We start from the raw sequence: 12,491 nt of genomic DNA on the forward strand, positions 1-12,491 counted from the left end.
AATCAAATGTAATGGACTTGTCTACTAGCAGCAATGCAGTGACCCAGGACAATTCTAAGGGACTTATGAGAAAGAACACTATCCACATCCAGAGGAAGAACTGTGGGAGTAGAAGCATAGGAAAAAAACCAACTGCTTGATCACATGGGTCGATGGGGATATGATTGGGATATGGACTCTAAATGATCACCCTAGTACAAATGTCAATAATATGGAAATAGGTCTTTATCAATGACACAAGTAAAACCCAGTGGAATTGTTCATTGGCTAAGGGAGGGTGGTGGGAGGAAGGGAAGGAAATAACATGAGTCTTGTAACCATGGGAAAATATTCAAAATTAACTAATTAAATAAAATTTTCAAAAAAATAAAAAGACTTGCCATCACTGGTCTAGGGAGTAGAGATACTCTGAGACCCAGGTTATCCTATCTCACACGCTGGATGATCCTTGGCAAGTCAGAACTGTAGAATTATAAAATCCAAATTGAAAAGGATTTTAGAGGCAGCTAGGTGGTATGGTGCATAGAGTGCTGGGTTTCAAGTCAAGAAGGCCTGAGTTAACATCCAGCCTTAGCCACTTATTAGCTGTGTGACCCTGGGCAAATAATTTAACTTGGCCTCAAAAAAAGGGGGGCTGGGAGTGACTGAAAAGGAGTTTAGCAGCCAACTAGTTCAACCCATTCCTCTCCACTTGAAGAAATCCAGTAATAGGTAACCCACTAACTCAAAAAAGAGGTAGCCCATTCCACTTTGGGGCAAATGAGGTCCCAAGTTTTTCTTGATGTTAAAGAGAAGAAAGTTGAATCTCTTTTTCACGTGATAGTTCTTTAGATATTTGAAGACAGCTGTGAAGCCTCTCCTCAACTCTAAAGTTTTCTCTTCTCCAGTCTCCAGTTGTTCCTTATATGTCAAGGACTTGACATTCTGTTTGCCTTCCCCCCTGGGTGTTTTTCACTTTATCCATCAATGTCCTTCTTAAACTGGGATGCCAAGAACTGAACATAATATCCCAGATGAGGCCTGATCAGAACAAAGGACAGTGGGCCCATCCTTACTCTGGGAGTTAGGCCCCTCTCAGTGCAGCCCAAGAGCACATTCATTGTTCTGAATGTGTTTTCACACTGTTGATTCCTGCCAATATGACACTCCCCTCTGCACCCCCCCCCCATCATTTCCAAACAAATGGTCATCTAACCAGCTCTCACATTGTGTGCTTTGAGGGCAATTTCTTGAACACAAGTATAATACTTTTACATATTTACTCACACTAATTTTTTTAAAAAATCTTTTCAATTTTATCTATTCATTTATTTACTTATTCATTCACTTGCTCATTTATTTGTTTGTTATCTCATACACACACAGTCTTACTCTGATGTCTCATTGGGGCAGAGAAATGACAGTCAGCTCTTAAAGGCTATGCAAAGGGTTCTAGCCTCAGCACCAGCCCAGATAAGCACCAGAATCTCATTACTAGTAGGTTGGCTCTTTGGGATAAAATTTTGGACATTTCAGTCCACAAAACAAAGAAGATACAAAATGGCCTTCACATCTCAACGGCTTCCTTCCTTTTCTGCAGGGACTATGACAGAGAGGCAGAAGGTGCTAAAAATCACAGTTTTAAAATGATCTATAAACATTAATTTATCTGTGAGAATTATAGTCTTATCTAATAACACAATAGAAGAGAAAATGAATCACACCAGTCTTTACATTTCCACCACAAACAAAACTAGAAAACAAAAGAAAGTTGCAAATAAATGAAGAGGCTAGCTTACCCATTCTCCTTAGATAGCCAAGTCAAGGGGTCGGCCAGGTTGGTTTTACTGTCTGTTAACGGCAATAAGAAACATCCTGTAAGAGGGCGCTCCGCCATCTCATATTGCAATGTTCATGGTGAATATTAGTAGAAAGACTATCAGGAAGATGATTGGAGTTTATTAGCAAACAGAAGTGGGCAGAGATTTTAGAAATGGAGAAATCTTATGAAAAACTCATTGAGGTTCCAAATTAAATCTACTCGTAGTTCATTACTTGATTTTTTAATATAAAGGTGAAAACAGGTAAGGATGGTGGAAATTGTGTTGGAAAATATCCTTCAGATATGAGGAATGAAAGAGTCCAAACACTTGAAGAGTAAATAGAAGCCTCACAGATAAACATATAAGTAATCTCTTTGAGGAAAGAACGAGAAGGTGCTGTAATAATATCACAGAACATGAAACTGATTGTATTTTAACTGACGAGAGAGGTGATGTATTGTGTTGTGGTGGTGTCAAAGTTAAACAGAAATGGATCCCTGCTTGCAGCACAGTAACTTAGAAAACCACACATTAACATTACCCATGTTATATTATATTTATTTTGTTTAACCTTTCCCAATTACATTGTCATATAGTTTAGGTCAAAGTTGGTAGTGTGGGCTGCAGCCCTAATTTTGACCTCTGGATAAAGACCTGGCTTTGGAGCCAGTTAGACAGAGTTCAAGTCCCACTTCTGGCACACATTGGCTGTGTGATGCTGGGCAAGTCACTTAACCTCTAAGTGATCTAGGCTACTCTTTAAAGTTATAAACTGCAGAGGAGGTATCAACTTATATAAGTAGAAGAAGTTTCTTCATCTGGGAATTCCCTATAGCGCTGAAATCATAGGTCTAGTTTCTATCCCTTTAAAAGACAGGAAATGACTCATTATTGATGTGGGAGTTATTTCTGAATCAGCTGTCTGTTTAAGGTCAGACCTCTAGCTTATTAGATCAAAGATGACAAAGCTAGAGGACAGAATCAAAATGAGAAAAAGATGTGGCTTTCAATGGAAATAGCTCTAACTTGACCTATTTAAACAAGTATTGAAAAAATAGATGGAGGAATGGATATTGACCCTGATCATAAGAATCTAATATCAAAATTGAGTTACGCAAATCGATTATAATAAGGAAGTCCAAAGGGCCTAAAAACAACCTTAGTAAGCAAATAATTTATTTCCCAAGCAAGGATATATGTCAAGCAAGGACAACGCCATTTTAGAATATAAACTTTTGGGGGCAGCTGGGTAGTTCAGTGGATTGAGAGTCAGGCCTAGAGACAGGAGGTCCTAGGTTCAAATCTGACCTCAGACACTTCCCAGCTGTGTGACCCTGGGAAAGTCACTTGACCCCCATTGCCTAGCCCTTACCACTCTTCTGCCTTGGAGCCAATACACAGTATTGATTCCAAGACGTAAGGTAAGGGTTTAAAAAAAAGAATATAAACTTTTGGGCAAAATGCTATCAAGAAGTACCCAAATAGGTAAAGTGTTCAAAGGACATGAACAGATAATTGTCAAAAGAAGAGAGGCAAGCTATCAATAATCATATGAATGTTCCAAACCACTAATAATAAGAGAATCATATATCAAAACACTCAGGTTCCATTTCACACCAATCAGTTTGACCAAGATGATTAAAAAAAAAGAAGACAATTGTTGGAAGGTCTACTACTGAATAGGCACACTAATGTTCCATGCAAATGAGTCCAACCACTTTGGAAAGCAATTTGGAGCTATATACCCAAATTCGTTAAATAATGCATACCCTTTGACTTAGCATTGCTGCTACTAGACATATAGGAGACAGCCAGAGGAAATGGCCAGAGCCAAAAGATGGAATGTCTTATTTGTGGAACAGCCAGGAAGCCAGCATCAGTGGATCAAAAAAATACATGCCAGGAAGTAAGATTTAAGAAGCCTGGAAAGGTAGGAGAGGGCTATGTTATGAGGGGCTTTGGATGCCCAACAGAGCATTTTGTATTTGATCCTGGAGGCAATAAGGAGCCGCTAGAGTTCATTGAGTAGGAGCGTGACAAGGCCAAACTTGCCCTTTAGGATATAATCACTTTAGTGACTGAATTGAGGATGGACTGGAGTGGAAAGAGACTTGAGGCAGTAGCCAGTGAAATAATGTAGGTGTCAGGTGATAAGGGTCTTCACCAGAGTGGTGGCAGTGCCAGAGGAAAGAAGGGGGCAGATTTAAGAAATGTTGCAAAAATGAGATCAACAGGTTTTGGCAGCAACGTGGATATGGGAGTGAGGGAGAGTGAAGAGTTCAGAATGACACTGAGGTGGCCTTTCAGGAATAGGGAAGTTAGGAGGAAAGACATTTTAGGGGGGAAATAATGTATTCTGTTTTGGACATGTTAAGTTTAAGATGTCAACCGGATATCCAGTTGGAGATGTCTGAAAGGCAGTTGGAGATGCAAGACTAGAGATCAGCAGAAAGGATGGGGCAGGAAAAGTAGATTTGGGAATCATGAGCATAGGATGGTGATGGAATCCATGGGAGCTGACGAGATCACCAAGTGAGGTAGTATGGAGGGAGAAGAGAAGGAAGCCCAGAAGAGAACCCTGTTATCACCTACAGTTAGAGGGGGTGACCTGGATGAAGATCTAGCAAAAAAAAAAGACAAAGAAGGATCAGTCTGATAGGTAGAATGAGAGTCAAGAGAGAGGGGTGTCCTGAAAACTTGGAGGGGAAGAGAATATCAAGAAGGAGAAGGTGATCATCAGTGTCAAAGGCTGCAGAGAAGTCAAAAATGAGGATCAGGAAAAAGGCCATTGGATTTGGAGAGAGCCATCTGGGGAGAATTAGATCAGAAGCTGGTTTGTAAGGGGTTAAGAAGGGAGGGAGAGGAGAAAAAGTGGAGACACCTATTGTAGATGGGCTTTTTTAAGGCTTAGCCTCAAAGGGCAGAAGAGATAGAGGATGATAGTTGGGGATGAAAGGATCAAGCGAGGATAATCAATGCACTGACCCATCATGCCCCCAGAATTCATATTTAATCATACTTTCCACCTCTTGGCAGAGAGTTGATGACTAAAGGTACAGAATGAGATATGTATTTTTAGACATCCAATGTTTGGATTTATTTTGCTTAACTATATTTGTTATAAAAGAGGGCTTTTATTTCAGAAGAGGAGTAATGGGGAGAAAGAGGGCTTAGTGATAGTGATATCAAAAAAAGAAAAGAGCATCAAAGAAACATTTAAAAATACACAGTAGAGAACAGAAGGAAATCCAGAAGAGGACACAGACAAGCAGGGCAGTTGAAACTACTGTGTTAAATTTAATAATGTCACCTATGATTTGCTTTTTGGGGTTTTTTTTTGTATTAAGGAAGTGTTAATAATATAGTAAAAAGAAGTAATTAAAACTTTTATTCACAGAAGATTATGAACAGTAGTATAGTTTTGTAAATTAGCCAGAAGCAATGAAAGGAAAATTCAATTTAAAGAAACCTTAGAGGGGACAGCTAGGTAGCTCAGTGTATTGAGAACCAGGCCCAGAGCTGGGAGGTCTTGTGTTCAAATCTGAACTCAGAATTCCATTTGAACTATAATGACCTCCAGGAATTGATGCAGAGTGAAAGGAGCAGAACTAGGAGAACATTATACACAGAGACGGATACACTGTGGCACAATTGGACATAATGGACTTCTTTACTAGCAGCAATGCAATGACCCAGGACAATTCTGAGGGACTTATGAGAGAGAACATTATCCACATCCAGAGAAAGAACTGTGGGAGCAGAAACAGAAGAAAAACATTTCCTTGATCACATGATTCAATGGGGATATGATAAGGGATATAGACTCTAAATGATCACTCTAATGCAAATATTAATAAGATGGAAATAGGTCTTAATCAATGATACATATAAAACCCAGTTAAATTGCTATGGGAAGAGGGAGGGAGAATGGGAGAGAAAGAGTAGGAATCATGTAACCATGGAAAAATATTCTTAATTAATTAAATGTTAAAAAAAAAACTGACCTCAAACACTTCTTAACTGTGTGACCCTAGGCAAGTCACTTAACCCCCATTGCCTAGCCTTTATTACTCTCATGCCTTGGAACCAGTACACGGTATTGTTTCTAGGACAGAAGGAACAATTAATAAAAGAAAAAGAAAAGAGAGAAAGCTTAGAGATCCAGCTAAACTAAATAATGCTGAGGGGAACCTAAGGATGCAACTTCAAGGACAACAGAAAGATAAAAGATGGAAAAGATCTACAAATATTTTTTTATAAGAAACTTTTCACTATCAAGGACAACAGAGTCACCACATTTTGACTTTTAAGTCTTAGATCTGCTTCTAGATGGAGTGAAAATAGCACCAAAGAACATAAAGACAGGAAAACCTAAGGACTGGGTATGGCCCATGCTATGCTGGATGCAATTGGAGACAATTTTGAGGATGTTTCTGGATCAATCTTTGATGAATGTGAAGGAGGGGAAGATACCAAAGGTGTAAGGGGGAAATTTCCCCACTTTTACTACTTTCAAAAAACAAAAAACAAAAAACAAATGCCAAGAGAACATCACTAAACTCAACCATCTGCCTACGTTGGCATTTATATAAACATTCCATGAGAATAAACTAGATCTGTTAATGGCATTCTAGAAGAAGTATGAGAAGAGAACCAGAAGGCTTTTGCAAGGAGCATTGCCCAGAAGACCACAATTTTACCATCCCTGTAGCTCACTGAAAGATGGAGAGACTACATGCATTTCTTCAGTGCCTACAACGTGCCAGTCATTCTGCCAGGGAGGTACCAGAGATACAAAGAAAATAGTGGAAGCATCTCTGCCTACATCTGAAGAACCTATAATTTACCTGGAAGAGAAAACATAAAAGTAGAGGTGGAAACAAATAGATACTGTGGGGAAGGAGGGATCAGGAAAGGCTTCATGTAACTGGATTTTGAAGAAAATGAGGAATTCTAAGAGGCAGTAGTGAGGAGGGAGATGGAATATCATGCAAGAAGAAATGTAAGAGGGGGGCGAAGCTGGGTGGCTGAGAGCCAGGTCTAGAGCCAGAAGGTCCTGGGTTCAAATCTGGATTCAGACACTTCCTAAGGTCACTCAACCCCCATTGCCTCGCCCTTTACCACTCTTCTGCCTTGGAACTAATAAACTAATATTTATTCTAAGATGGAAGGAAAGGGTTTAAAAAAAGAAGAAATATAGGAAGGACAGTTTGGCTGGGCTATGGTATGACGGTTAGTAATATGACGGTTAGTAATGTGAAATTAGGCTGGAGTCATGATTTGTTATATATGTGTATGTGTATAAATGCATTTGTATGTATATATTAAAAGCATTTGGTGTAGTAAACTGAAACACTTCCTTACCAATTCTCCACCTTTTAACCCCTTTGCAGCGTTTGGCCCTGCTGGCCTTCCTCTTCTCCTGGATCCTTTCTCTTCTTTGGCTTTTCATAGCCTTGGTTCTTTCTCATTTCTCTTCCTCTCAGTCTTGGCTCTCCTCAGGCTTCTTTTGCTGGTTCAGCACACATTCACCTGTGTACCCCAAGGCTTTACTCTATGCTGGATCTTCTTTTTCTCTCCTTTCACATATGTTCTCTCTCTTAAAAATGAGAACTAGGTGGCTCAGTGAATAGAGAGCCAAGCCTAGAGTTGGGAGATCTTGGGTTCAAATTTGACCCTAGACCCTTCCTAGATAATATAGGTACGGGTTTTAAAATTTTTATCACTTTGCACATGCAAAATCTATATTAGATTGCTTACTGTCTGGGATGGGGGAAGGAAAGAGGGTGAGAAGGAGAGAGAATTTGGAATTCCAAATTTAAAAAAATTAATACTAAAAATTGTTCTTACATGTAACTGGGGAAAAATAAAATATTATTTTTTAAAATTGTACCAATTATCCTCTCTATACGGATGACTTCCAGGTCTCTTTATACTGTGCTGGTCTCTTAGTTTCCATACCACAAGAGCATTCTATAGTGGAAAAAGCTTTGCCTCTGGAATCGGAGGGCCCAGGTTCAAATCTTCCCTCCCTTCCCAGAGCCTCAGTTTCCTCATCAGTAAAGATTGGAGGTGGGTGGGTTGGATTAGATCAATGTCCTCCAAGATCCCTTCCTGCTCCTATGGTTATCAATTACCTAATGGACATTTCCAAAAGATAATCTGTAGGGAGATAGGGATTTAACCTATGAATTTATTAATATAGGGAACTCCTCCATAAGGAATCTCTCATCTCTCCAACTTATAACCTTAGAGAGTTGCCCAGGGACTTGACAGGATCACATCGCTAGTATGTGTCAGAGGCAAGGCTTAAACTCAGATCTACCTGGTTCCAAGGTCAGTTCCTTCTCTACCAGGCTACAGTAGTGCTTTTTTTGGTAAGGGTGTAGTGATGAAGTAAGGGATCAATCTACAATCTATTTCAATTGTGGACACTGGGGCAAATTGAAAAGTCTTAGAAAGTCATTTCATGAAATTAAATGACACTGGTTAAAAGGTCTGTTCCAATTGGCTGGGGGGATTTTGTTCCGTTCCCTGGATATTGTATAAAAACGGAAATGGGAAAACTCAAGAAATTGGACAGTATGTAGGTTTCTAGTTGAAAACCCTGAGGAGGAATCTTTTGGGAGGGAAAGAAAAGCCTCAGCCCCAGTCCCACCAAGTCTTTCTTCCCTCCTCACTTCTTAGTCTGGAAGGGAATTTTCCAGTGTTTTCATTCTTTTCCAGGAGCTAATCCTAACTCCCTGTGTTTTTTCTACCAGGCCATAGAAGCTTCCTCACCCTGGAAGTTCCTACCTGGGACTTCTTACATTAGAAGTACTCCTATGGCTCCTTCCTTTGATTGACCACTTCTTTCCAGAACCCACACTTTAAGGAAAGCACCCTGGCCAGCCATGTCTTCATTCCTCTTCAGGCTCCACTTCTAGTTTAGAAGGTTCTAAAGGACGTTGGACTTCCTGTCTTCTGTCCTCTTATTGTTATCCTAACCACTGTCCTCAGATCTCCAGGGCTAGGAGCTCTGTTTGTATTGGGAGACTTGTGTGAAGATGGAGGCAGATTCATCATATCTAAAGGGAACTTCTTGGGGACTTTCCATTGGGAGAAAAAGACTTTGGGAAACCAAGAGCTTTGAGCTCTCCCATGTCCCATGTCTTGTCTAAGCCAGATCCCACTTTATTCTGGGTTCTCTGTGTATTCGTGGGAGAGTGTCTCACAAACATCTGGGACGAGGCTTTGTACCAACTATTCTTATGGTTCCACTTTACTAAATACCTTTCTAAAATCTACTTCAGGTTGGCTCATGAACTAAAATTGATAATCAGGAGAAAACATAGCAGAGAAACCAATGACATCAAAAAATGACCCTCGATCCCTTACAGCAGAGACCGATATCAAACTTTCATCCTACTACCACAGTGTGGCCCAGGAGCAACTAGGTAGCACAGTGGATTGAGGGCCAGGCCTAGAGTTGGGAGGGAGGACCTGAGCTCAAATCTGACCTCAGATACTTCCTAGCTGTGTGATTCTGAGCAAGCCAGTGAAGCCTATGGCCTAGTCCGTGTCCCCTTTCTGTCTTAGAATGGATATTAAGACAGAAAGTAAGAGTTAAGAAAAAACCCAAAACTGAATTGGGAAGTACTTAGCAAAATAAATAGAAATACAACAGAATGTAGATATTGTTACTCTGTGGTTTTCTAAGTCAATAGGCGGCTATTGGGGATCCCTTAGTAGATTTAGTGGCCCTTTCCCATTGGAGATCAACACCATTGCCTTAGAATATCCCCTAAGAGTCCAGAGGGAGAGATAAGTACTGGGGACCCCACTCATTAGTGAGAGTGAGGATTGGGATAAAGGATGCCCCAGAAGTAACTTTTGGCCAGTACTTTCAGACTGTTTCAAACTATTCAAGAACAAAATAGCTCGTCGTTCCCTATAGGCTCACCCCCTCTTCCTCATCTATTGCTTTCAGGCATTCCTCACCTCCTAGCTAGGCCTGTGAGCAGGGCCCCAACCTCAGTCCTGGCTGATTTCTTACTAGTCCCCAGATCCAATCAGTCGCCAAGCCCGCTAAGTCTCAGCCATTCTTTCCCTACAGCATCTCTTACTGAGGTCCCTTTGGCTCCCTCAAACACAGGCCCTTTCTAGGTTGTCACCTCTTGACCGGGTTATTGGAAGAGCCTTCAAATAGATTTCCTTGACTCGTCTTTTCTCATGAATCCCTCCCAGCTCCTACACAGGCTTGTAAACCCTTTTGTGCCTGCACCGTCCTTAGACATCTTCCTAAAGCACGCCTCCACAATCTGTCTCTAAATGAGCTTCTGGGTGAGAGTCTTCCTGGTCTGGCTCCTTCTCTGCTTCCTAGCCCCAGGAGTCTCCTTCCCCGGCCTAGCTCCTCCCATCCCTACACTCCTCCCCCATATGGAGTGCAATAATAAATAACTGGTCCATCTGGACCTGCATGTTCTTGCATCTGTGAGTCTCTGTGTGTCTGGGCTTGTGTATGTGTGCATAGAAGGGAACTTAAGATTCCTTCTCTCCAACCTTATTATCATTCTAAACAGAAGCAAAGGAAAGATGACTGAATTTGGAGTAGGAAACCTTCGACAGGAACTCGGGTAGCGCTGGATGGGAGCACCTTTTTGTCCTCCTTGGCTTTCCTTCTCTCCAGCCAAAGATCATTCTGGGATTTAGCGAGCCTGACCCTGTTAAGCACCATGCCTCCTTCCCGGAGCTGGCATCTCATTTCTCTGACCCTCAGTTTCCTCATCTATAAAATAGGGCTAATAATAGGATCCTCTTTGCAAAGTTGTCAGGGTCAAATGGGATAACGTACATAAAATATATATAGGTATAAAGAGTGGGAGACACCCCTGAGGTCTCAGTGTTTTGGAGCCTTTCTCCCAGAAGCAAACCTCCTCTCTTTCCCAGCATCCTCAGGGACATAGGTCCGGGTCCTTGAATTTCTAGGGTTCTGGTCCTTACCCTATGGAAATGGCTTTTCTGCACTGGAGGGTAGTTCACTGAACACAGTGGTAGTGATTGGCTGGAAGCTTGAGTAGCCCAAGAAAGGGAATGGGGGCCAAAGGATGCTCTGTTTTGATCCAGACATTTTCTTCGTCATTTTAAACTGAAATCCACATGCTGCATGGTGCCTCAGTTTCCCTTTAAGCTCTCTAGCTAACCGTGTCATAAGCTTTTGAGAAGCAGGGCGGGTTTGGGACTCTGGGACTATGGAAGCTGATTAGAGAGTCTCTGGATACTCCCTTCCTCTCATCCCTCCCCAGTCTTCATTTCCCACCATTGTTCCTCCATTTCTCACTCCCACAGTTTAAAAGCATTTCTATCCACTGTTGTTCCCCCAGGCTGACACTGGAGGGCAGCAGAACCCAGAGAGCTGATCCAGGGGAGGAAGAAGGGGCAGGAGTCCCTAGCCTGCACCAAGCAGCCCTTTTCTTTTATCTTCTCCTGGGGAACATCAGCCTGGTCGACTCTGCCCACCTTGACCCCAGGCCATGCGTGGCCATAGAACTAGGTCAGATTCTTCGTTTTACAGAGGAGGCAGTAAGACAATCTGTATCAAGCAGTCTCTGCTCTGACCTAGGATGTGAAGCAGCTAGAAGGGACTTTATAATGGTATCTAACATTATTTGACATATGAGGAAACTGAGGTCTGGCAAAGAGAGGTGATTTTTATCAACGGTAGGCAGAAGCAGGATTCTCACCCAAGTCCTCTGACTCCAAAACAGAGAGGCACCATTTGGTATCTCCTCAGGTCAGTTTCTGAAGAAAAGGGGGTAGCCAGACCACAACGGGAGTGGGTTGAGGAGGGGGAATAGTGGGGCCCAGGGATAGGAATATAGCATTCCTTTTTTATTTTTGAATAGTCGCCATTGGGAAGACCACCACCCCTCTAGCATCTCTTGGCCCTATTTGCTGCCTCTTGTATGAAAGTCCTGGGTTAGCCCAAGTTCCTTACGGTTTCCCATTGTCTCAACCTGTGGATGGTGGAACAGCTGCTCGTTGTGCAGAGGAAGCCCCCCTGCCTTCAGGATCTCTGCCCCACCCCAGTCTCTGCACCAGATCCCCCTAGAGGGTGAATTCTGAAGGGAAAGGCCCCCATGCCAACTTTGCAGTCAGTCAACAAGAACCTATGAAATAACCCCTATGTGCCAGGCACTGTGCACTGCCAGAAGTGGGGTTGAGGGGGCTTCTTTGCAGCCTAGAGGAGAGTGGACAGGATGCATGGATTCCCGTGCAAGGCAGGGCGTGGGAACTGTCTCCTTGCTCCTTCCTTTCCTGGTGCCTTTCCCCCCTCTCCCCCTATCTATCCAGTGACTCAGAACAGGAGACCAAGGGAAGCAGTGAGTCAGCAACTGTTCCCCAGAACTTCACCACCACTGGCTATGTCCCTGCTAGGGTTTCTGTGTGTGTGTGTGTGTGTGTGTGTGTGTGTGTGTGTGTGTGTGTGTGTGTCTTGTTCCCTGCCTGAGTCTCTCTTGCAGAGAGGCATGTGTCTTTCTCTCTAGTCCCCACCCTATCCTGAAACCCAAATGGGAGAAATAACGAATTATTTCTTGGGCTCCTATATTCTTGAATGTAAAGAATTAGGGGGCAGAGTAGACAGAGTTCTGGATCTGGAGGCAGAAAGTCCTGAGTTTGAATCTTGCCTTGTGTATTTACCAAGCTGGG

Source organism: Monodelphis domestica, chromosome 3, assembly GCF_027887165.1.
Source record: "Monodelphis domestica isolate mMonDom1 chromosome 3, mMonDom1.pri, whole genome shotgun sequence".
Classification (NCBI taxonomy): domain Eukaryota; kingdom Metazoa; phylum Chordata; class Mammalia; order Didelphimorphia; family Didelphidae; genus Monodelphis; species Monodelphis domestica.